Source organism: Rhinolophus hipposideros (genome assembly GCF_964194185.1).
Source record: "Rhinolophus hipposideros genome assembly, chromosome: 16".
In the NCBI taxonomy this organism is placed as follows: Eukaryota; Metazoa; Chordata; class Mammalia; order Chiroptera; family Rhinolophidae; genus Rhinolophus; species Rhinolophus hipposideros.
Genome location: NC_138062.1, coordinates 37,414,670 through 37,440,965, shown reverse-complemented (window position 1 = coordinate 37,440,965; position 26,296 = coordinate 37,414,670). Strand labels below are relative to the sequence as shown.

Sequence of the window (26,296 nt, the reverse complement as noted above, 5' to 3'; positions counted from 1 at the left end):
GAAACTGAAACCAAACATTTCAACTAGTAGCTTTGTAACATACTCAGCTGTATATAGCAGAAGAACTAAATTAGAACTAGAATAACTTCTAATGATCCCGACTAAAGAAATTTAGAGTTGTACCTGCAGTCATTCCCAGAATAAACCCAATTAATGATATGATTTATGTATGTCTTCTACAAAGCAATTTCTCAGTTCCATATATCATGATCATAAGATCAAGGGGTATAATTACTTTTCTTCACCTTTGTTCAACTTTATAAACTTTATTTAATGTATAGGCCAAAATTTATTGATCTTTTGGTCAACTCAGTATATTTTGGCTTCAAAGAAATAAATGCACTTTATTGAATTATAGGGAAGTAAATAATATTTTATAATTGAATGACCATTAGAACTAGCTTGTTGGCCTAATCCAAAATGTCAATTTATTATGGCATTAAATGTTAGATGTCATATCCTGCCTGTACACTTGAGACAATGTAATTTTCATCAAATATGTTTACCAATTGTGCAGTTCTGTAACAGCAACTGCAATCCACTAGTTATTCTATTCAAATAGCAATTCTGACTAAAGTGATATGGATAGAAACGTGTTTTAGTTTTGGTCCACTTTTAACCAGCAGATACAGACATAGATGTAGACTAATAAAGGAGAGAAAAAATAGACTGTGCACAAGACAATTTATACAAAGCACATAAAATGTAGTCAGATTCATGAAAGTGACCATTCTCATTAGTTGGCAGGTAACCTAAAAGCACACTTAAAATACGTGATATTTTTTTCCAACCAGTGAACTGGGGAATTTGGGAATACCACATGAATCCTAGAATTTATGCCACAAACCAGTTCAAATAGTCTGTCATTATTTGCAATGGGATCAATTTCTGTAATTCTCTCTTCTATTTCTTATCTTAAAAAGCATAGTTTCAATTTCAACTGTGAAAGGTAGAGATGTGCATATCTCCTTTCCCCTATGAAATAAGGCTCTTTTTACTCTTTTGATGGAAAAACAATCGCCAAAATAGTCTTACAAGGATTGAATGAACAAAAGAAGGAAGACTGCCTTTAAAAATTTTTTTTTCCATTAAGCATTCTGAGCTCAAAATGAGAAGTCAGCAATATTAAGATGTAAACAAAAATACCAAACCTCTTGGCCTATATTTAAAGATTTCTTTTTAAATATTATAAATTGTTTTCTCTCCTCTTAAACATCCTTGAAATTTTTAAGCTTTTGGTATTTGGCCTTTTTCTCTATAAATATGGTAAAAGAGTAATGTTGTTATATTTCGCCTTGTGTTAGTGATAGAACCTCCACTTTTAGCTGTACGCACAGCTACAGATTCTCCAACCTCTTTGTAGCTATGGGAACTCATGTCACTAAGTCCTGGCCAAAAAGGTATGAGTGAAAGTTGTGTACAACTTCCTAGGTTGAGCCCTAGAAAGTATCCTACCCTCCCTTTCTCCTTTTATACCCTTCCCAGGAGCCTGGATGAATGTTCCAGCAAAACTAGAGTAGCTCTCATAAATCACCGGATAGAAACTCTTTGGAGAGAAGGGTAGAACAAAAGAAAGAAAGGTGTTTTGCTTACACTGTGAGGCCCCATACTGTCCTTGGTCGATGATGCTTCAGCTGTGGAGGCCTTTAAATATTTGTCTCTGAATCACAGTTGCCTAACACAGTAGGGGAAAAAACATGAGAGGCGATTTCATAGAGATTTATTGAATAAGTGATATTAAAGTGTTATTATATAGCAAGACCTGCAACTTGTTTTAAATTATTTGCAGTTTGCCATTATATGTATAGCTGTTCCTCTCTATGAGCAGGGATATAGGAAATGTAGGTGTTTTCTTTTACTTTGGAACAACTATTTCACTCCAAATGGTTAGAGACTCAAGTTATTTACTTTTAAGAAAATGCAACCTAATTTGGGAAGTCAGTAGAGAACACTAAGCTCCTGGGCTTCTGCATCAAACAGGTCACCTCTAAGACGTACTAGCTAAGTTACCTTGGACAGGTGCCTTAAATTCTCAACCGTACTTTCTGAATTTAACTGAAATTTGTATTTTGTCTTTTTATCTTTATACCTTTTTGAACTGAGCACATTTTTGGAAACAGGAACAAACATTTACTACTTGACGGTAGTCAATTGAATGATATTCAATTTAGATTTTTGTTTACCCATACAAGTAGATCTTGTTGAAATTATGAGAAAATATTTCTATAAATTTAGCATTATTTTATCTATTAAAATGAAGGGAGTATTAATATTTTGACAGGAAACTTGTCTTTCGTATAGTAGTTACAAGTGAAAAATCTAAAAATCTAAAGCAGTATTCTAACAAGGAAACATATTAAAATCTTGTAAACATTAAATACAACAGCCTATACATTATACAGGTTTGCAATCATGCTTTTCAAAAATTGCATATGCTGGTTAATAATTATTTATTTGTATTCTGCATATGAATCATAACAGTTTAATTTTTCCTCTCACATTGTAATATACAAATAACTGAATGAACAAAAGTATTAGATTCAGATCATTCTCTCATAAGACGTAAAAAACCCACAACTACCACAGCCAGAAGGTCGTCAGCAGTTTAGTGTCAATGTCAAGAGAAAGGTGAATTAGTTTTTGTCAACACTGTGCTTCTCAGACTGGGATACATGTATTGCGCAGCATGCTGGGGGTGCTCAGTGCCACTGGGGACGTTGTGATTTCTTTCTAAATTCCCAACACGTAAGTTTCCAAGTAGTGTTTGAAAATATTATTTTTAAATTGAAGCAAATATGGTTTTATGATGCTTAATCTGGATTTTTATGGATGAGTAGATTTCATTATTTGTACCAGAATGGAACACTAATGTCTATGAATTTTAAAGAAAAATGTTATTGCAGAGAAACTTAATGAAAACTTTGAAAAGTATTGCAATCTGTTAGAGTTTGGATATTAAATTACATTTTCTGTGTTTGAAGGCTAGAAGGAACATATCTTCATAAGCCCTTATGTTCAAAATAACCTTATATTTCTTAGGGATTTCTTGTTGCCCAGTTTGTAATACAAAATTACATCAGTCTTCATTCTCACTTAAATAGGCAGACCATAAAATGTGAATGTATGCACCAGCCATTATATAGAAGATTAATAACTTAGTGCAAAATTACAAGAGACCACTATTTACCATTTATCTGGTTACTTAGGCTCTGTTAAATATCGATGATAACACTTACATTACAGGGTTGCTGTTACAAATAAATAATGCATAATAAAACCAGGTTCAATAAATGCTGTTCTGCTCCTAGGTGCTTTACGCTGCATAATCCTCATTTTTTTCCTAAAACAATCAAATCAAAGTAGACATCATAGGGGAAAAGAGGCAGAACTTCATTGAAATTCCTCACACTAATTTCATACTCATTTTTATTTTGAATATACATTTGGGGCAGGGAAGAGGCCATCCAGGGACTAGGACTCTGTGGACTTCCATCAAAATTAGTCAGGTGGCCAGCGCTAGTGGTAATTTTAAGAACCCTCCGTTGTCTGTAAAGGACAATCTGCTTAGCAAGTTTTACAAATACTTTTAATTCTAGTCCTAATACTTTTTTGTCTCATCTGCAATGATTCCCTATCAATTCATTCTTTATGTATACCACATGTAATTTTTTGTAGTTATGACATACCTCGTGTCCTTTCACACCTCCATACCTTGAGCATGCAGATCTGTCAGGTATGCTTTCTTCCCCTCGTCCAAACGCCAAACTCTATTCATCCATCAAAATCAGAATAAGTGTCATGGACTCTGTGAGGCCTTCATTGAAGCACCTCCTCCTAAGATGTAATTTACATGTACTTATCTTACTTTCCTTGTCACCACATATTCTAATCATTCCTTAACAAATCAATCCCTTCAGTTATTCCAAGGATTCTTCAGAGAGGAGATGGTATGCCTTGGGTAGAGGGCTTAAGAGAATACACAATATTATTTAAAAACAAAGTAGCCTTTTCCTCATTGTTTTGATATATTCTTAGTCTCAATGAATATGATAAATTTAATAAATATAAAAATATAAATGTGTCTATTTAGCTAAGTGACTTAGATTTACAAACAGATGAGAAATATTCTGAAATGATACCATAAGTTAGCAATTTATTACTTTTCTAAAGTGTTTCAATGTACATTTGATCATTTGATATTTATAACACTCCTCTGATTTTTCGGAAAGAGCAAATACTGTCCTCATTTTACAAGCAAAGTAACTGAGTCTTACCATTTTATGTGGTTAGCTGTACAGCACACAGGTAGGTAAGGGCAACATGCTCTCAATCTATATATATATATTTTTTTCTTAATACCTGATAATAGTTGTTATTGAATTGATATGCGTAATTTATTGGAAAATGCTAGATCTATATATTTTAGACAATATGCTTAATCTAAATGTGTTCAGTTGCCAAACAACGATTTTTTTAAAGCTCAACTTAAATTTAAACAATGATAGTTGTCAATAGGAATAATAATGATTAACATGTATTATGTATTTATGGTAACGTACCCGAAAAACGTCCCATGTATCAACACAAAACTGTCTCACACAACATTATGCAGTAGGTGCTAACATCAACCTGTCTACAGAGTCAGAAAATGTGGATAGAAGAAAACTTGCCTAAGGTCACTTAGTAGTGGTAAATGGTAGGGTCAGAATTCAAACTAATCTAGTAGAAAGTGTTAGGGTTCAAACTCAAGGAGTCTGGCTGCAAGATGACAGTAATCCTATAATCAAGCATTACAGCAGCTAGACCTAACCTCATAATACTCAACAGCAAGATTATGTTGTACGTATGGTAAAGCCCCTTGCTATTGCTGTGTACTGAAGCATTTTCTCGCTTTACTTTGGTTGAATGTATCTAGCCAAGGAGTCAATCAGATCAATAATATTAGGTTTTGATTTTCCTAAGATGTTAATAATACAGAATTTAAGAACTTTCAGGACAGGTGCCTATAAACTCTAGGAATCACTGAATAATAACATCTAAGAATATCTGAATAGACTCATTCATATTTAATCAGTATCTCAGAAAACTGCACATACTCTGTTTCCCCGAAAATAAGACCTAGCAGGACAATCAGCTCTAATACATCTTTTGGAACAAAAAATTAACATAAGACCCGGTCTTATACTACATAAGTAATGTTCTTACATTAGTAAAATAAGACCGGGTCTTATGTAAATTTTTACTCCAAAAGATGCATTAGAGCTGATTGTCCGGCTAGGTCTTATTTTCAGGAAAATACGGTAGTAAATCTTTTCTATAATTTCATAATTTTCTAAAAATTTACCCCAAAAAAAGTTTTCCCTTAAATACAGTATTATGTGTATTCCAAGGGGTTAAGAATCATGCTAGTTATCATGCATAACACCTCCAATAAGGTAAACACTAACAGTTTCTGTTGATGATCACCTCTTCATTTAAAATGGATAACAATGTTAGGAAATGAAGACAACGTTGTTTTTCCTAGGTGAGATGGCTAATTTCAGATTATCTTTCTCCAAATAAAATGCAAATATCCTTCACATAATCTAATGAGCCAACTGCTAATACATAGTGCCTTCGATTATATCCAAGACCAATTACATGCACTGTTTTTTGACTTTTTTGAATGGGCTTTTAATGGACCACTAAGGAATGAAGGTTTAACTATTAATCTTAACAAGCATCTTACTACAATCAACCAAATCAGTTTTGTACTCAGGATAGGTTAGTGTCTCATTCCTTAAGTCATATTAGGATTGTCCCTATGTTACTGTTTATTTAATAAGTTTTTAGAAACAGAACAAAAAATATTGCCCTATTAAACTTAAATACACATTGAAAAATTTATTTTACTTTCAGGAATGTCTTTTAAAAGTTATAAAATATGCATGTCAGAATGTAATAAACATGGTAACTTGATTTTAAAAACAGACAATAGCATAATTGTAATCAGTGATCTTACAAAGCAATTCTCCGGTATCAGGCTCTGCATGTAACTGTAGAAAACACTGACTTCAAGATCTAGTCACATTGCTATTTACCAAGTTGTTTAAGCTGCTACATACTAGATAGTATAACACACTGATCTGAGCATCATGAGACATAATTTTTCTGCTTAAAAAAGAAATTCTCTGATTACTATTTTCTAGTCATCTGACTAATTAGGGTCTCTCTTAAATATAGATGGGTAACACATTATGGGGTTGTTGTTACAAACAAATAATGCATAATAAAATCAGGTTCAATAAATGCCATTTTGCTCCTAGGTGCTATACACTGGGCAATCTTCATTTTGAATCTTCACTAAAGCTGCTATTTCTGTCTATTTGACTTTTTTTAAGATTTATTGTTTTACCTAAACTATAGACAAAGATCTGTATTCAAAAACAATTTGACATTTTTGACTGAAAATCATATTTTATTCTATTCCTATTGTTTTGATAAGAGCAGAAGTTATTAGCCATACTGGTAAACTATTTGATGTAGATCAGAGAACCATCAACCAAGGGCCATTTTTTTTCAGCCAGATCATAGTATAGAACAGAAACATCATTCAAGACAAAATCCATTTAAAATAATTTCAAAACTACGCAAGTTTTTTTTTTTTCAACTTGCTTACATAATGCCACTAGAAATCTTATATTCTAAGGTCCTGGAAATCTTGTAACAAGGTGAAGGTATGATAGAAAATTGCAGTAATATTTGTATTTTTTCCAGACGCATGACAAAATATAAAACAAATATGACAGAGTATTAGTCTAAATGAATTGAAGCACTACTTTAGAATGTTTGGTTTAGCTACTGCCACTGCCTGTAATGAAAGAGTTGGAGCATAACGTACATCGAGGCATTTTCCAGATGTTCATTTACAGTCATGTTAATGCTCTCAGTAGCATGTGCTTGAATCATATAGGTTTCACATAGATGGCATAGTGTCATCTGTGATCAGTGCTGACATAGAAAATCTAATGTTGCTCTTGTGGATCGCAGTTCTATGCTTGGGAAATAGCTCTGTCCTTCTCCTGTGGCTACCTGAAATAGACTCAGCCACTAATATGTGAGAATGATTTATTTTCAGTTTTTCTTCTTGGCATAAAATGAACTGTACACATGTGTTAATGTCTTCCTGTGTTTGTGCAAAAGCAGATGTCATACTGTGTCACATGAAATCATATGACATGCAGAAAGGGAAAGGCAGCACCACCAGTACAATTCCAAAATAACTCCAATTGAAAATAAACAGTCAATTCGTTTATAGCTATTCTAAACATTAATGCCATGGTTGCATCAATTAACAGTGTTAACAACAGTAATAATAAACACCTACCTTTGTATAATACTTATCATTGTATTTAATGAAGTTTAAGGGTATATGGGAAAAGAAGTCATTGAGTATTTTCATATAGAAAAATAAATTGTACCTAAGAAAATGTTCACTTTTCTATTATTTTGCCATTATGTCTGATACCTGTAAAATAGTACCGAAAGCTATCTTTTTTCACAACTGATTTTTTTTTCTGAATAATGCTCAGATCTTAAACTTTTAAATGTGCTTCTTCTTTTATGAATATAATTTGACTATTTTTATGCAACAAAATTTCATTAAATAGAATTTGAAATGACGATGCATAGATATTAACATTAAAGGCATATAATAATGTACTCAGAAGTTGGAATCATTTGTCAATCTTTTCTGCTGTTTACATGAAGATATTCTTTAAGTATTGATTCTATTTTCTGCATGTCATTTAACTGCACTGATGATAACCTTTAAAAAAAAGTCATGTTCTGAGCGATATTGTAAAAGTAGCTTTCCAAAATGTTAGAAAACTTAATTATTTAGCAAAAACATTTTTATCTCATTTCCATCTTTTTTTTTGTTTTGTTTCACTAGTGTCATCTGCTGTTTATTGTCAAACAAGAAACTGGAGCTCTAGTTAGAAACACAGACACTATTGCCAGAGCTATCCATTTAAATATAATGAATACAATAGAAATCTCCTTTCCCTCATGATCATTGTAGTGTCAATTTGCAAAAGGACGTAACAGCCAGTTGACCTGGGTGTTAGACCAGGGCAATCTGAGGTTTCTCATCCCTTCCCCCATTCCTTGGAATGTACCTCCTTTCTGCCCATTCATGTTCCCCCATGAGGAGCAGTTTCAAGGTCTTGAAAGTAATGTATTGGTGAGACCACCTAGACTGTGTACATCACTGAACCTTATTAGGGCCTCTACATAAACTTTAAGATTCTGGTTGGGTAGGTACGGAGATCTATTCATCTTGCTGATGCCCAAGACAAGCTTCATAGGTATGTAAGTTCCCTCTTCCTTGTTAAACCTGCTACCTACCAATCTGGAGTGGCTTGCGTCTTTCTTTAGTGTCTATTTGCTCTCCGTGTATGGGAGCCAGTTTTCAATTTCACCTGGGGGAACTCGCATGGTTGTGAACCAATACAATTATAAACCAAAACATCATAGTTTTAATATAGCTAAAGTTAACTACCTTGTATTATAAACGTCAGATCTTGAAATCATAAGAAATCAAGCATTTAATTCTTGGATCTTTAAAAATTTTACAAAAGAATACTAGATATAAAATATCATACTATAATGTAAATAAGCAGTCATCATAAAAAATTGCAAACTTTAAGATGACATTTCACCACAAATTTGCTCATCTATTGCATTACCAGATTGCACGATTCAAGTACATTCAATTTTTATTATAATGACAATCAAAATATTTTAATCCTATACTGCTATACTATAAAATGCTATGGTAATATCCCAGCAATTGGAGCACATGATTTGATTTCAAACTAGTTTCTCAAAAACCTCATTTCTGCTTTTGATTTTATGAGTGTAAATACTACTTCCATGATAGATGGTTGGGCATGTCTTTCAAGATGTAAATTTAGATGTTATTTTAAGAAAATAGCAAATAACAACAGAGTGAAACCACTCAACAGACAGTGGTTATAATTCTTGGTTTTGGTCTTCTTTTTGTTGTTATTACTGTTTTTATATAGTTTAAAGAATAAAATAGCCACAAACAGTAGTTGTCTTTATCTTTCTTAAGTAACGTTAATCTATTATAGATTATAAATCTGCTCTTTCATTGGTATTTTAGATTCTCTCAAATTAAATGTATAACACTATAAAATTACAAATAAAAAAGAAAGCAAGTTTGTTAGAAATTGTAATTTCAATTTCATTTGGGATAGTAAAAAAAATATATTCTTTTTTAATTCACAAAATAAAAACTCAGGCTACATAATATATCTGAGAGCATGTATCTTTTCAATAAGTATTTCCCAGAAGATTGTTCTTAACATTCTATTTTTATTATAAAATCAGGTTAAGAAGTTCCTTTTCAACAGACGTTCTTCCAGAAAATAAAAAGAAATCTCTGTAAGTTTCCCCTTTCTATGTTATTTATAGTGAATAAATTAATCATTTGAGTCTTAACGGTAGTTTACTAATGATCTTCCTTAGGACTCTTCTTTTTAGAAAATTTGGGTTTAGACAAAAAGAGGCAAGGAAAAACTTTTTCCTAGCTTTGGAAGCCTGTCTTAGGGTGGCTAATTTCTGTGATGAATTATGGCAAAAATCCAGCAGCCTACTGTTGACATTTTCATAGTAATTATAGATCAAGAGCTGTTGGCTGATTGTAAGAACAGAAATATGTAGCATATGAAAGAGCCAACCCTTAATATTCTTTTTTTTTTTTACTATAGTTCAACATTGGTGGTAAAAAGGCAACGATGTTCTTGTAAAATAAATGAGAGCTTAAATGCAGAAATCAGGTATTTAAGAAAGACTGTCTAAAAATTGGGAATGCACACTGGTTCCATAAGTGACATGATCAATAAAACCACTAGGAAATAAAAGATAATATGTGTTATCAACGACTAGTATTAACTTGAGTTTTCACACCTATATTAACTATTAATTCCTATGCTTGATCTGAAGAGACCAGTTACATCCTCATTCACTCATCCCTTTACCAATTTGTATTACTGTGAGTATCCCATCTGTATTCCTGAATGCAAGGCACTGACATCTTAGGAAGCATGGCTCTTTCCACTACTAAAACTGCCTCACAGAGAGGGCTTTGGCAGTTCAGGAAAGGGTAAGATTGCATTTGACTGTGAAAATTATGAAAGGGATTAGGGAAAAGAATATAGACTAGGCCATGAACAATGAGAATTAGAAAAGAGATAAACAATAGGGCAGAGGACTTCCATTCCAGATGAACAAATCTTTGTGAGAAAGCCACACAAAACAAGAAAGACGAAGTACAGCAGGAAGATACATGATAACTTGATTGGTGTGAAAATTGCATGAAAGAGAAAATAAGGATAAGAAAGTAAATATGGTTTAGAGGTAGGTAGTAAAGGGCTTTTGGATTTGAGTAGGAAACTTTTATTTGGTGCTGACATTTAAGTACAAAGCTCCTAGTGAGACCTGTCTGTCACCAGGAAAATCCTGGCTACCTACTAAAGACCTCACACTGTGATATTACCTTGATTAATTTACTACCATCCATCCATTTGGGCCTGAAGACTCAGAAACCTGGTTCTGTCAGAAGAAAACACACATCAGCATGACTAATACATTCTTCCCCTGAGGCTAAGCTACATTAAAATCAGAAGTTTTCTGAGTGAGCATGAAATCGGAGATGGAATTTTTTTTGTCATCCACATGCTATGGAACATTAGACCCACCTTTGAAGTGGCTGCTGTCTCGCTGTCCTGAGCACTGCACCAAAGTTTGCCTGGGTGAATTATTTTTCTCTCTCTCATTTCAGACTCCTTCTGAGGAACAATGTTGCTCCAAGTATATTTTATGCTATTCAAACAGCTTACACTGACTCTCACAGACTTCGGAATCACATGATCTCCCTCTAAGATGGCTATAAATATACATAAACTGATCCATTTTGTGGAGATACCAGTTTATCTCATGGAGGAGAATCTTATTTGCAAAGTTTTAATTTACAGTTGCAGCTATATGCAGTTCTACTCTGTAATAAATGAAAGGAGGAATGGAAGTTTTTGAACAGAGGAGCAAAAAGATTGGAACTATAACTTGGGGGAAATTCATTTATCAATAAAGCATTAGAAACTGTAGGCAAGGAAAAGCCTAAAAACATGAAGGCCACCTACAAGATTAGTCTAAGGGCAAGATAATGAGGATTTGAGCCAAGGAAGAAGGAAGAGTTGTGGATCTGAGAAGTACTGCAGAGAAGACTTTGACAGGACTTGCACGTGATTTGATTGGAAACAGTTGGGAGCAAGAGAGAAGTTCAAGACAACTTCAATAAGACATTTCCTGTAATCACCAGGGCATTCAAAAAATATTTGTACAGCTTTAACTGAAAGATGGTCATAAGCTTTCTAGAAATGACTCTGTTGCACAACTCATCTACACTCATGTTGTAAATAATCAGAGAATTATGAGTTCCTTGAATATTGTATGCAGATTTGCATCTATCTTTCTGAACATGCTCCGGGAGAACTGGTTATAGCTGTCCACAAAATCTGAGTTACTTTTTAAGGATTTTGGGCACAGAGGAGTAGCTTTGGAAAAACATCAGTTTAATAAATGTACATACATTTTATTAATTATGCTGCAGAAATAAACACTCATAATTGGGCATTACAGGGAAATCCTAAAATAAATATAAAAAAAGATCAGCATAAAAACAAACTTTTATGCCAAACTAAACACACACACAGAAATCGCCACCTATTCCAATGGTTTTGTTAACAACAATAAAAACACCACATTCTAGTTGTTAAACAGACATGAAATTTATGGTGCTATTGTATTTGTCTTTTATTAATAAATTTGTATTTAAAAAAAAAAGCTCGTTAAAAATAATTTGAATCTCCTTAATTAACTGGTCAATTGTATTTACAAAGTTATTTTGGTTTAAAATATTACAAAAAGTTAAAAAATATGCTAATTCAAATTCGTATAACATGTAATTCTATCATCCTATGTTCTTTACACAGCTTAATTTGCTTTCTATGTGATTTAGCCAACATTTACTTAAGAAACTTAGTGATGAATATATAATTTTTGTCCATTTCAAAAATCAATCTTAAACGTTTTCACAATCGAATAGTTATACGTGATATCAATATTGCTATATCTCCATAAAATTTAAATCGTGGAATTTTTATCATTCCATCCAGGGGAAAGTTATTTAAACATATGGGCTCATTCAAGTAAAATTAAAAGTTAAACCCACCAACCACAATAAAGATGGGTTTGTTCCGCAATGAAAACAAATCAGAAACATCCCAGTCTAGTCCAGCAACGAAAAGTGAAAATTAAACGACTCATTCAAGGAGAATTAAGTATAAACATGTTGTAATTACACCTAAGACTACCTACACCTAAAACTGCCTACTACTAACAAGGGTAACTGTTTACAAGGAACTTCTTTTGGAGTCCAAGATGTCAGGCTATGAAGTAAGAAAACTTGAAAGCTATTCAGGAATATGGACACAGACTAATCAGAAGTCAGAGAATTGCTTTTAACTAAAAACGATTGTGTGTGAACAGCAAAATAACTGTCCCTGGTCCCTATAGACCTCATCTCGGTCTTAGCCGATGTTTGATGTTTCACTTCTGATCACAGTACCAGGGGTAGCAACCACACGTTAGGCTAACACCACAGATAACATTTGTCACCTTTGAGACCTTTGAGACTGATGGCAAGCTTCCTCTACTGCTCTCCCAAATCCCCACTACTGAGCAAACAGCACATGTACACAATAGGCATTCATTCTGAAAATAAACAGAAGACTTTTGGCCGCAAAGGCCAGGTGGTTTTCAGCTACTCAGAGCAAACAAAGCTGTTCTGAAATTAGATTTCCAGATCTCATTTACTGACCTATAAACTGCTGTGGTTCTCAGTGAGATTCAGCATGGCATACATTCAAAATAAAATTTCTTTCAAAGACTTCTATTCTTCAGAAATGATGTGGGATGTCTTCTCCTATCTCTACTATGAATTTACCATCTGAATTAAACATGTCATTCCCCACTGGCAATTTTACCATGTTTTTGAAAATCTATTTAGGAAAACATGTGGAAAAGTAAAAACTAACAGAAAACTTTCTATTCTAACTGATGTTAAATGACAATACATCGGCCAGCAAAGTTAGCATATTTAATCAACCAGAAATTCTGGGAATAACATGCTAAATGTGTTGATCTACATAAAAATATCACTTTGCCTAGGATTACTTTCAATTTTCCCAGCTTCCTAAAGAGACTTCCACAGTTACCAGCGTGGAGTATGCCTTTAATTCACAAAGTTTAGTTTCAGTAGTATAATAGTTCTTTAAAACTATAAAGTGTATAACATCTCAACTCCAAAAAATTATATTCCATGTCACAGAAAAATGTCTCAGGTAATTCTAGGCTAATGCTTATTGATACAATGTTCTAGAAAAGTTTTGCCTCAGGGAATGTTCATTTGAGATGAATCCACCTGCCTCAGGGACATTTGGGGAGAATATCAGCTGTTGCCAAGGGCACGTTAGTCTCACTGAAAGACTAGGAGCTTGCCTATGCTTTCATACTACACTGTATGCCGTGAAAGGCCTATAAATATTCTCCTGATATTCTAAAACGGATTCTTCAGCAGATGCTAATAGCATGTGCCAAGGCAATTAGCAAGCTCATATTTCAGAGTATCCTGCCTAAAGTACCCTATGTAAATATTTTGAAAGTCACAAGTAGGCTGGTGATAGAAAAAAGTAAGCTGTGATTAAGGAAATACCAAATTCTATATTTAGGAGCTATACCTAGTAAGCATTTTACCATATTGAGGAAGATAATGCCCTGTAATGGTTTATATATTTGGAGACACAACTCGATTAAGTTGTTGCATTTTCGGTTCCTCTCCTTCTTTCATTCCTATTAGATAATGGGCTTTTCCTTTAGAAAGAATAAAATACCCACAGAATTAACTGGAATACGTGACATATTCCAAAATTGACCATATAAATTTACTTTAAATTTTTATCAGAGAATATTTCATATGACCACTTATTTCATATAAATACTTATATAAAATTTAGCATCAAATAAATTCAGCATTACTTAACTTCCTAAGTACAAAATACAGAAATCATTGAATTTTAATTCTTACTTTCTTCAATGTGGCAACTAATGAATTTTGCTCTTTTGCTACAAAACTCTAAAAACAGAATCCAAGTTCAATGAAATAGCTCATATTTAATAACTCCAATGAGATTCTCCATGGATAATTCTCCAAAATATATGTAGATAACAAAATTATTTTAAAAGCTAGGTATATTTTAACCTATCTCATATACGAGATTTCTTTTTAAAAAGTCAAATGCATTTCATCAATCTTTGATACTCAACAAATAAAACAGGAAAAGAAGTGATTTACTATGGATAGAAATTGGTAAGCTGTTTCAGAACCCATTCAACACTGATTACACTTGTATTACATTTGTAGGTGTTAATTATATACGCTAATAATTTGTGAAATCTTAAATTGCAAGAAAGAATTCTTTTTTATTTTGCACTTTGATCTACTTTGATGATAAATTCACAACTGTAGTGGGTAGAAAGAAGTTAAGCACAATGATGCCTAGCAGTCTCCAAAGATCTTGTAGTTTTACTTATAAGATGAACAACAGCTATTGTTAGAAAATATTAGTATTCATTTTAACAGCCACTCCTGCCCACCTAAGATATTCAAAATTGCAATGTGACATCAAAAAAATTCAATAATAAAAAGGCCAGTAATATGCAATTGTCATATGTAGTACACCGATAGGGATAATCATTCTTTGAACAATAATATGCTATGCAACTATTGGCTTTTCATTCACTAATGTTACTTTAAGGTTAAAAAGTCTTCTATTGCAGCTTCAAGATGAAATGATCTAATTACGATAAGATCATTTTAACTTTGTATGAGACATTCCTTCAATTAATTGTCATAAAAATTCAAAGTCTTTATCAATTGATTGATATAGCAGAAAAGAAAATACAGTTATTGTGACCATTTAAAAGGACCAAACATAACATTTCAAAAGACAGAAAACCAGTAAGTTGCTTATAACGAGTCATTTAAAAAGTGGCCAACGGTTAATAAGGAAATAAATAAATAAACATGATCTTTAGAGCTAGGAGAATAGATTCAAATCTTCCTGATTTTGAGCAGGTTAAGCAAGCTCACTGAAGTTTCCCCATTTGTAAAAACAGATTAATAATGTGTATCTTTTAGGTTGCTAAAAGATTATACTTAAAAAAGAAAAGCACCTCAATTAAAAAGGGGGCAAAGACATGAATAGACATTTCTCCAGAGATGATAAACAAATAGCCAACAAGCTTATGAAAAGATGCTCAATATCACTAATCATTAGGGAAATACAAACCAAAAACAGAGATTTTACCTCAAGCCTATTAGGATGGCTACTGTATAAAAAATGGAAAAATAACAAGAGTTGGCAAGGATGTGAAGAAATTGGGACCCTTGTGCACTACCGGTGGGAATGTGAAATGGTGCAGCCACTTGATAAACAGTGTGGAGGTTCCTTAAAAAATGTAAAATAGAATTATCATATGAATTCAGCATTACCAATTCAGAGTAAATTGAAAATCTAAATAATTGAAAGCAGATCTTGAAGAGATATTTGCACACCTATGTTCATAGCAGCCTCTTTTATAATAACCAAGAGGTGAAAGCAATCCAACAACCCATCAATGGATGAATGGGTAAATAAATATGGTATATACACACAATGGAATATCATTCAGCCTTTAAAAGAAAAGACATCTTGTCATTTGCAACAACATGGATGAACCTGGAGGGCATTATGCTAAGTGAAAATAAGCCAGTCACAAAAAGTCAAATACTGTCTTATATGAGCTAGCTAAAGTAGTCAAATTAATAGAAACAGAAAGTAAAATGGTGGTTGCCAAGGGCACGGAGGGGGAGGGAGTCGTTTAATGAGTACAGAGCTTCAGTTAAAGATGAAAAAGTTCTGGAGAGTGATTACACAACACGGTCATTTGTAACACAACTGAACTATACACTTAAAAATGGATAATATGATAAATGTTATGTTGTTTTTACTACAATTAAAAATATATTTAAAAGATTATACTAAGTGGGATAATATAGCAAAAGTGCCCGACATACAATCAACAGCCCAAAACAGTGTTTATAGACCAAGAAGCATTATACAGCAGTGTACAGACAAGACTGTGGATCAAAATGCCAGTACTTACTAGCTGTGTGACCTTGGACCTCAGTTTCCTCACCTACATAATGGGATAACAATTGTACCTTCTTTACGGGGATGTTAATTAATACGTAACTTATGCATACAACTTATACTACAGCTGGCCTGTAATAAGCTCTATAAAAGTGCTTATATTATTATCAATATCTAGACAAAGAAAAACTATCATTACTTAATATTGTACATTTTATATTTTATTTTATATTTAATATTTGACTCATGTGATAGTCTGAAGAGATTTTTTTCATAATCACCCAATTTAGCTATAATGATTCCAACTTTAAGAGTATCCCATTCATATGAAATACATTTTACTTATTTTAAAAGTCATAAAAAGAAAGTCATTTGATTAGAGTAACAACTATTAATTTAATTAATCAAATTATTTCCAATAAAGTGCCTAATAAAGTTGCATTTACTTTTATAAATTTGAGCCCATAGTATCTCTACCACTATTTTTCCGATTTATATTATATGCCATATTTTGATTAATATATATATATACACATATATAGATAGATATGTTATATATGTTTATATTATATAAGTAGAGTTTTTTTTTTTAATTTCAATGTAATTAGCACAGAAGGTTAGAGTTTTCAGAGAATGAAATAGAGGATCTCCATTATAAAAAAAATAATCTAGCAAAGTTTAAAAAGTTTATTTTACTTTGTGTGTTAAAAAACATAAAGATATTGCATGACTTTATTTACAAAATACTAAAAGAGTCATCTGAAAATAGGCACATCAGCATATAGTTAATTCCTAAATTAATATGAAAAGCATAAAACAAGGCTAAGAGCGAAAAAATTGCATATTTGCATTTCTGTGTAGAAAGAATAAAAATATATACTAAGTTTAAGTTCCTTTTCTAATTTATATCATTACGAACCAAACTATGAAATTATAAAACATAACAAAATAATAAAATTACAGATTGCTGCCAGAGAAAAGTAGTTAAACCTTTCTTTTCCATAGTTAAATAATTTAAAAAATCAATAACGTCGTTTCTAATGAAACAGTCATGAAAACAGAATACTGAATTTCCTTTAATTATCCCTATTTTAAAAGTGATAATACTGATTGAAAATATCCAAAGCAAAAAAAAAAAAAAAAAAAAAATATCCAAAGCACACGAACTACATATAAAAAAGGCGTTTATCTCACTCAAATTCTAAAGATTATTTTTTTTTATTAAATGTGATTACTTTTGAAATCGTTAAATGACTAATAAAATATCATGGTGCTATTTCTGAAGGAGGAACTAAAAATTTATGTTAGGCCATTATCCCTAGATTCTGAATAGAAAAATCTGCTATCCATGGGAGACATTTCTGGCTGAGGCCATTATTTCTTTGATAAATGAGGCAGCTTTTGAGTAGAATATGGAAAAGCAGGTGACTTCCTGTGGAAGGATATTGGGGAAAGCATCAATCCTTTGGGAGAAATACATGCTTGAAATGACATGGTTTTATAAAGACTTTTTAACCTACTTTTCTACCTTGTATATATACATATACATATACATATGTATATGTATATATATGTATATGTACCATAGTATTGCTAATATAAATTTAATTATGATATTCTAAGTGTGAATAAAATATTAAGCAAAAAGTACATAATCATCACTTGTAAAATAATCGTGCTGTGAATATAGATACATGAAAAAGGATAAATAATACCAAAGTTTTCATTTTGCAGGTATGAAGAAGGTAGGAGTAAAGGATTAAAAAGAAAAGCAAAAACCAAAAAACTGAGGGTCAAATAAAGCACTTCACCATCTATGCTTATGATCCAGGCAAAGACCTCAGCCATCCTAGCTGTCAGCCATTTCTGATGTCAAGAAAGAAAACTGAAAGCATAAAGGCTCTGTGGCACATCTGACCTGGTGCAGTTTCTATCTAGTCAACTATCCCAGATATATAGCAAGTCCTCACTGAATCCCAGCCATAAGTTCTTAGAAACTGTGACTTTAAGCAAAATGACATGTGAACATATAAACCAATTCTACCATAGACTAATGGATGTAAACAAGAGTTAAGTTCCTACAACATATTTCTGGTCACAGAAACATCACCAAACTTCTCAATAAAGACCCAAACACTTCTAATACTGTGTTTCCCCGAAAATAAGACCTAACCAGAAAATAAACTCTGGCATGATTTTTCAGGATGACATCCCCTAAACATAAGCCCTAATGCATCTTTTGGAGCAAAAATTCATAGACGACCCAGTCTTCTTTTGGGGGAAACACGGTATTAAACACTGAAATAAAAGTTAGCTATGCATACATTTAAGAAAGATGAATAAAAACAAGTAAGATCGTTATTTCCCAACCCGCTAATTCCAGTTCAGAGTTGTAGGTGGCCAGAGCCTCTCCCTGTAGTTTAGGGCACAAGGCAGGACCCCACTCTGCACAGATGCCCTTCCATCACAGGGTACACTCACACCCAACCACACTTACTCAGACTGGGATGATTCAAACAAGTCAATCACCTAATGTGCACACCTTTAGGATGTGGGAGGAAACCAGAGTCCCCCGAGAAAACCCAGGCAGACATGAGAGAACATGTAAACTCCACACAAAATGCAGCTCCCGGTAGAGAATTGATTTTTTTTTTTTCTCATCAATGTCATAACAAAAATGATGAGGACCTGCTCTACTAATGGTAAAAATATTGTTTTCTTTGCTTCCAGAATTAAGAGCAGCATGAATCCAGCAATGGCATCATTTCTAGAATTATTCAAGGGAAAGCTACTTTACATTAACGATACTTCTCTTTTTCCTGTATCAGAGGAAACACGACCTTGGCAATACAGAGTATTTTGTTCTTCAACGATGGGGAATGACAAGTAAATTCTAATTCCTTCCCACTGCTCACCATTATCTACCTCACACAGAGCATTCTAGACCTATGACCAAAGATAGCTACAAAAGGTAATGCTAAACAATTTCACTGGAAAATAGGATTTATCATCATCAGACGCAGGCTCTCCTTAATACCCTATGTGGATGCGTTTCTTTGGTTCTGACCTGCAATATTTCCTCTCAGACAGGAGCACGCTACATCTTGCCCTCCAGCTCTTACACCCACAACCCTGGATACCAGTTCTACCCTGAATAGAGGATAGAGGAATCATAGGAAATTAGGGAGAAGAGACTGAATGCAAGGCAAACAATTAACAGGAAATGATAAAAATTCCTATTAGTAGGCACTGGGAATATTTCCAAGAGATATTTAGATATTGAAACAGACACAGCAGTTATTAATATTTCCCTCCTAGTACCAGATTCTCCTTGTTTCTTTTAGTGTTAATCCTTTCCTATTAGAGATGACATTTTCCAGCCTCCCTTGTAGCTAGCTATAGCCATGTCACTAGGTTCAGGCCTTAGGGATACACATAGAAGTCAGGTGTGACAACTTTCCCATCACTGGTGGGATAAGCTGTGTCTCCCAGACTTTCTCTTAAATACTTACTGCCAGATAGGAAATTTATAGAGAAGGCAATTTATAGGAAATTTATAGAGAACTCTGAGAGAATAACTCTGAAAGTCTAGGCCTGGACAGCCCGCTTCCTGATGGTTACCTGGTTGGGAAATAAAATTATCTCTTAATTCAGGCACTCAAATTCAGGGGCTCCTAATTGTAGGAACTTAACCTATTCCTAAGTAATACATTGGCAATTGTAAGCGAGGCAGAAGCAAAAGAAAGAAATCTGGACTGCCTATGACATCTGGATTTAGCCATATAAACTTTCACTGCAGTGCAGTAGTTGAAGAAGATGGGGAAGTTATTGGTCTTTGATATTACTCAGTGAGCAGAAAAAAAAAAAAAAATCAAAGTTTAGAGCAACAAAATTAAGTGGCCAAAGAGAAACTATGGAAAAGAATTGGATGTACAGGCAGAGAGCAATTAATAAGATTATCATCTACAATTACCACTCTAAAATTGAACATGACAGTTTTGGCATAGCATATCCATTTTGGTGCATTTTGGAACTTACAGACTAAGTCAGTTTAGTACTTGAAACCTTATATTTTATGAAAATTAAAATTTCATTCAAATTACAAAACTGCACTGAAGGTGGTCAGAAATAGAAATGGTCAATGAAAAGCAAAAGGGTTCTAAAGCCTTTCCTTAAAGACTGTTCAATTGGCAATGTACATTTAATACAATATTCCTTCATTTATTAAATATTTTTTTAAGGCTAACACTGACTCCATCCTTGTGGTCATGCTTGGTGAACCGTCGGATTTGCAGATGACTACAATCTACAGCTGTAGAGATTTCCATGTCTAATAGGGTAACCAAATCTGTAAACTAGGAGAGGTAGAAAAGTAGAAAAGATGAAAGAAATTTCCTAAATGGGAAAAATGCATGTGACTACTCCAGCAGCTTATTATAGGAGTCGGATGGTATGTGTAGACATCCATACACAGATCAGCCTTTACAAATACACACATAAAATAATTCTGGCCCAGATCATGAAAACTAAAGTTGTATAGGAACCTAAAATGTTACTCTAAGAATCATGAGATCTAAAAACAGTCTTATTGTAAGAGTAGGAAAATAAATGCATTTATAGCAGTTTCTGATGTTCCTTTTGTATATCTAGCTAACAACTTTAGGCATACTCGTATAATCTCAAACAAGCTGGCTTCCCATAAGAATTAGGAAGGCACAGAGTGACCACATACAACAGCAAATGAGATTGTGTTCTGAATTTTTTTTCTGTACTTCATCATTTTTCTGTGTGTGTGTGTGTGTGTGTGTGTGTGTGTGTTCTGAATTTTTGAGATGCAAAAACTTCACCAGGAAAAAAAAGCTAACACATGTCATAACAACATTTTAGTAGGAGTGTCTGCTTTCTAATTAACGTATAAAAAATCATTAACACAATAACATATAATCACCTTGGTTTTCTAATTATTTCATCTTTTCATATTTGAAGACACACATATACACACATAAAATATATATACAATACATGTACATTTATGCAAAGAGCTACCAACACATCTTATAAACATATATAGCATACATACACGCAAAAATATATTTCTCTATCCACTCGATTACACTTTCTAATAATTCACTAAAAGGTAGGAGAGCTGGTGACTTCAATGTATCACGTACTTCTCTCTAATTTTTGTTAGAATGAACCTACGGCAAAGTGACTACATTTTGTACTCAATTCACACTTCTTATTGGGGTCTGATGAGATGATACCAGCTCTACCTTAGAATTCTCTTTCTAGAAACCAGATCAGTGGGTATTCTCTGACCTGCCTTCTTCATTTGACATCTGACTTGACAAAACCAATCTTAAAACCTGACTGGTGAGTATGGTAGCGGTGATGGCGGTAGGTGGCTGGGGTTAAGAAATAGGGATGAGGAGGTGGTACCACAACCATTGCTTAACTAGGATCCCGAGACAAGGAGAGGGTTTAGGATGCTGCATGGGGCTAGGTCTTTGCTGTTAAACTAACTCACTGGCCCCAGAACCTTCAAAGACAGACTACTGCTTCTCTCAGGTAGTCCACTGCCTCTTTCTTGATGACATCCTTGAATGATTAAAAAAATATGAATACGGGCGGCCGGCTAGCTCAGTTGGTTAGAGCCTGGTGCTCTTAACAACAACGTTGCCAGTTTGATTCCCGCATGGGCCACTGTGAGCTGCGCCCTCCACAACTAGATTGAACCAACTACTTGACTTGGAGCGGATGGGTCCTGGAAAAACACACTTAAAAAGTAAATTAAAGAAACAAAAGTTAAAAAAAAATATGAATAATAGTTTAATATCAAAAACATTGCATGCTATATAGTCTCTACAAGCTCTGATTTGTAAATATGTACACATATGTGTTACTTAGTAGGCAGCCAAAAGACCTGTATACAAAGGTTTTTTAGGAATTTTTAAACATAGTGTGGCCCACAGTTATCAAAAGATCAACATTCAGAGAGATAAACCCTATGAGAATGAGGAAATTAACTGTGAAGAATGCCCAGGGAGAGCCTGTGTTCTCAACTACTATAAAATGTAGGTAATGGTGACCACAGTAAAAAAGACTGTTTCATAATGAGAAACACTAAAAATGTGTTTTTCATCAGAATTGGTTATCTATTATTGAGAAAGTATTCCTCAACACATAGAATAGTGGTTTAATTTGTCAAATGTCTCTGAAGTGTTAATAATTATTTAATTTTATGTTTAGTACATATTGTTAAAAAGTAAACTAGTAAAACTTTCTTGCCTATTATTAATGTACCACAAAGAATCACTCATACAAAGAGTGCCAAAAAAATGTGTACACATTTTAAGAAAGGAAAAAACTGTATTAAAATTGTAATACAATGAATGATGCTAGCATTCATTTGATCAACACCATCTTTTGAGCAAACGTTATACTACACTCCGCTACCGTAATTCAACTTTGAAAAGTAACGCATAGATAGCATCTCTTAAAATGTGTTCATTGTTTTGGCACCGCTCGTATATGTAACATATATATGAAATCATCACATTGTATACCTTAAATATACACAATTTTACTTGTCAATTATATCTCAACAAAAAAATTAATTAAGAAAAAAAGATACCACAAAGGAGGCGCCTTCAACGCTAAGAGTATGCCTGCTATTCAGGAAATACATCCAGGGTGCATCATAAATCTAAGGAAAATACTGAAAGAGCATTCTTTAATGATTCTCATTGTTTGAATTTTAATGCCTTTTAAAGCATTACTTCGAGTAGGCATAGAAGCCAATTGTTTTATTTACTTACTAATAGCAGTAAAAGTTGATAGATTCTCAGCGTTTTTATTCCTCTGTAGCTACTAAGTGACAGGAAATATCCCTTTCCATCAGCTGTTATATTTTAAATAATTTGTGCACTCTAGAATCTAAACTCAGATGAAAAAGGGAAATAAAGACGCTAAGAAAAGTTTACTTACTATTCCATATATCGAAACCAGGCATTTTTAAAATGTCAATTTATAATTTGAATGCCTCTGAGGCACTTCAACCTATATTTTACACTTTCACATTTTACATGTCCTTTAACTTATATTAAGGTTCAATTTTTAAATTTAAATTGCAAAGCTTTACGATTGCTTGCAATATATCTAAAGGGTATTAAAAATCACTTAAGGGATAAATGTAACTGAAGTTGATTGTGGGTTTTACAATACAAATGGTAACCATTTCTTAAAACAATATTCAAAATGAGCCCCAGATTTTTTTGTTCCTTTGCTTTATTTTAAAAACACATAATTATACCCCAAATATAGCATACTGATTCTAGCTACTATACTTATTTGTAAATGTATTGACCTGTTTATATCTTTACATTAAATTTTTATTTTTCCAAAAACATAAGGATTAAAATCTCTACAGGCATTTTTATACTAATAACCAAATATACTGATAATTTTCTAAAGGATAAAAGTTCTCTATGTCTATATAATGACATTTTGTACTCTCTAACAAGTAACAAAACTTTATTCAAAGAGCATTGCTAGTATAAAGTACTCAAAATTATTTGGAAGTTTCTTCTATGTTAATACATACTCATTAGAAGCTGTCCTTTGGTTTCATTATTTGTCTGTTTATTATTTATATTGAATAAATTGAGAAAATGAGTCATCAGGACAGTGCTTCTTATGTTCATCTACTCTGGTATAACACTTCCTATCCATGCTCCTTTTTGCTAAAGTTTTATATATCAAGTTTTATTTATATATATGTATCATATTATATATACATATTATATATTTATATGCTTATATTGCATATAGAGTACATTTATTTTTAAAATCATTCAATTAAATATGATGATGAATTGTACTATCAGATATTATCAAAATAGTTTTCAAATATAATTCAAAAGAAGATATCATTCAGACTTTCATCAGAGTTAGTTGTAAAATAATGTTGATTATGTGAAAGTCACATGAAGAAAGGTAATAATTGATTCTGGTATTAATTATGCTGAAGCACCCAAAGTTTATTTTTTTTCCAAAATGAAATTAAATGTCATTTTTATGGGACAAAGCACTAACTAGAAATTTGTCTGTTAAATTGTTTCTAAAAGAAGAGGTTCGGGTTTCCTTGTTTCTTTGCCTTTATATAAACTGAGTATACAAATCCATTACTTAAGATATCAATGATGCATGCAGAACATTTCAAGGTAAATTCATGCAGCACAGATTTATTTCAGGCAATGCCTCATAACCATGGGTTTCCAGCTAAAAATGACTAAAAAAAAAAAGACAACAACATTCTGAAAAATACATAGAAATATTATTAAGCTGATACTCAAAAAGGGGAATGAAAACTATGTAAGTTAGCAGTGGGGTGGATGGTCTAAGTAAGGATGACATACTATCCTGAGTTGAGCAGTCACACTGTTAGCATATATTTTATCATGTGAATAATAAGCAACAGGTAGTTAAAGGGGGGAAAAGATAACACTTATCTTCCCCAAGCCCTCCAGAAGTCCTTCTTATAAAACTGTAATTGTCTCACTAAAATAGTAATGTTAAAACCTCACGTAAGGTTTTCAAATAAATCATTATTATATATTCATGTATTGCATGAGCATGAAAACAGACATTTCCTAAAAATATATCAGTAAATCCTTTACTTACATTTAACATATAATTTGGATGGATTGTTTCTCAAAGATCACATAATAACTGAAAATACTATAGCAATAAATACTCTGTAATTATAGAAGTTGGCTGAAAGGATCCTAGAATATTAATTCTTTCAGGCAACTCAACTTGCCCAACTAGTTTAAATCAAACACATTTACAAACTTTCCAAGTATAGTTTCTCTTCATAATTCAAAAGACATTTGAATCAAGTCAGAGAGTACTAAGATATTTAAGATTTAAAATATAATTTAGAGAAGCCTAAAATTCATTTTTAAAATATTTTAAAGCAGCCATTAAGAAATGGAATGTCATAATGAGAAGCACTGTTTAAATACTGACAAAATGTTCAATAGCTTTTATCCTCAATGAGGGTATGGTACACAGAAATTCTTCCCTCGGTTCAGAAATATCTCAATCTCTTGCTTGCCTTTTCGATTGCACTCAATAATAACTAAAACTGAAAACAACAACAAAAAGAATGTTAAGGGGTTCGCTTTTAAGTATAAGAGCAGTCATTTAACCATAAAATGTTTAAACCTGCTCATAAAGCATGTACGTAAGCAAAGCCTTCCATTAAGTATTATCATTATCATCATTTTTCATCCTTGTGCCCATGGCTAGTGCCAATGAGCTTCACCTAATTTTTAAAGTAAACATGACCGTTCGTTTAGGAATCCCTGTGCCAGATGAGCTACGTGTTTTAAATTTGGCTTGTCTGTAATTTCATGTAAGGGGTATTGGGAGAAGGGCTACAGGAGTCAGGATGAAAATTAATCTAAACTCGCATTCATTTTCCCAAATCGTGACAGCGTGAACTGATGAAGGAAGCGAACTCGTCTGTACGTAGTGTACTGCAGGTGGACCCCACGAGAAATTCTCGTAAATGTCACAGCAAGGGTTGGCAATGTGGCTGTGAATCACTCTCGCTTCCTTTCAGGCCTCGTGGGTCGAAAGGGTGGGAGGGGGGCGGTAATCCACCTCCTCCCCGGGACAACCGGGTTGGATGCGTTGAGGTGTACCGCGCGCTCTTGAGGCCGGGGCACCTCTTAACGCTGCTTCATTCATTTCAGGTCGGGGGGAAAATGACTTGCATATCACGGTGCCTGGCTCCAAGGCAAAAAAGCGTCCACTCTTAAAACCTGCCTCGGTCTAAATAACCCTTCAGGAAAGTCCCCCACGGGAGTCTACAGCTTAACCCTTTCATAGCCACCACCTGCGGACGTCCGTTCCACCCGACCCCACCCCCTATCCCCCACACTCCGCACATCGTACGGCAGGGATTCATT

At 33.3% G+C, this 26,296-nt stretch overlaps 1 protein-coding gene across 4 annotated transcripts in view; it reads right to left on the bottom strand.

Moving 5' to 3' along the window:
* The window catches only part of SPOCK3 (SPARC (osteonectin), cwcv and kazal like domains proteoglycan 3), a 327,148-nt gene that overhangs the window by 299,398 nt on the left and 1,454 nt on the right, over positions 1–26,296 (bottom strand). The window lies entirely within an intron of this gene.